Below are 1368 nucleotides of genomic sequence, written 5' to 3' on the forward strand. Positions count from 1 at the left end.
TAGTTCTGCTACTGTTAAGGGTCAGGGCAAACAGGCAGATTCAGGGAGATAAGTCGCCAGTGGGATGGCACTCGGCGCAATTCCTTTTTCAAAGTCTAACTGAAGTTTCCTAGTGAGCCAACTTCAGGTGACTTCAGGAAAATGAATTGCGTGCGATTAGTCGCCCACGAAGAAGAGGCGATTTGTCACCGGGGACTAATCTCCCTGAATCTGCCTGTGTGCCCTGACCCAAAACATATCACAAACAGATAAGATTGAATGACTCTGGAGCTGCTATAAGCCCCAGTGGCCTAATGGATAAGGCACTGGCCTCCTAAGCCAGGGATTGTGGGTTCGAGTCCCATCTGGGGTGAGGTGGGTCTTTTTTTCAATAATTTTGCACCCATTTACACTGGAATTCATCCGCAAAAATTCAGTACTATTGAATGTGGAATCAACGCTCTGCACCGAAGCTTTATGTCCCAATATGAACATTGCTAAAATCACCCTGATGCTGCTAAGGGGGTTCTGAGTTTTGCACACAGTGGGGACACTTCAAGACCCTCTTACACCTGCCTCTGGACTATTGTCATCTCCTAATTTGATATTAACCTGTGCACCTGGCTGAGAAGCTCATCAATATCTGATTGATATTTTTTTTTACCATATGCTGGTTTGTATAAATGTCATGATTTTTCATGTCCTGTATAGTCTGTGCCTGAAGCAGTGACCTAAGTAGTCCTGAAAGCTCAGCTTTAATAACTGACTAAGTCATTCACTAAAAGGTATCGCCTACTCTATAACCACAGACCAGATGCCCTCCCAGAATCCTCAAGAGTCACCTGTACTGTATTATTGCCCTGCCGGGCAGATTGTCACCTCTTGAATCCAATAAAGGCAATACCCTCTTTTAGCCACTTGATGTCAGTATAACACCACATGAAAAGTGCCCCACTCTGTGTTTCACATTATGAATCAAGTGTCAGGTTAAAGCATTAGATTCAGATTAATGTTATAGACACACAGTAGGCTAATATATAGCTTTGCTTTTACAACATCATATTATAGCACATCATATTATTATTATTATTAATAATGTAAAATGCAATAAAAATAATAATTGACACAATACCCTATAGTAGTCACTGGTTGTCAGTATTATTCCACATAAATGTCCTAACACCCCCCACCCACAGGAATTTCATATCTTAAAAGTGTTTGGTTAAATCATTAGTTATATGTGTCATGTTATGGACACACAGTAGGTTTATATGTGGGTCTGTTAATAAAACATGAATAGGGCACTAAATAATAATAACAATAAAACCAATTGTAGGCAATAGAAACAATACAGGCAAGACCCATTAGTAGCCACTGGGTGTCAGTATT

The 1368-nt window shown here is 40.5% G+C and overlaps 1 non-coding gene across 1 annotated transcript; it reads left to right on the forward strand.

Annotated features, from left to right (window-relative positions):
* The first annotated feature begins 279 nt into the window (after positions 1-279).
* Positions 280-352, forward strand: trnar-ccu. The gene has a single exon. It is a non-coding gene; the product is annotated as a tRNA-Arg (tRNA).
* The last annotated feature ends 1016 nt before the right edge of the window (positions 353-1368 follow it).

This window comes from Xenopus laevis, chromosome 3L (assembly GCF_017654675.1).
Source record: "Xenopus laevis strain J_2021 chromosome 3L, Xenopus_laevis_v10.1, whole genome shotgun sequence".
Lineage (NCBI taxonomy): Eukaryota > Metazoa > Chordata > Amphibia > Anura > Pipidae > Xenopus > Xenopus laevis.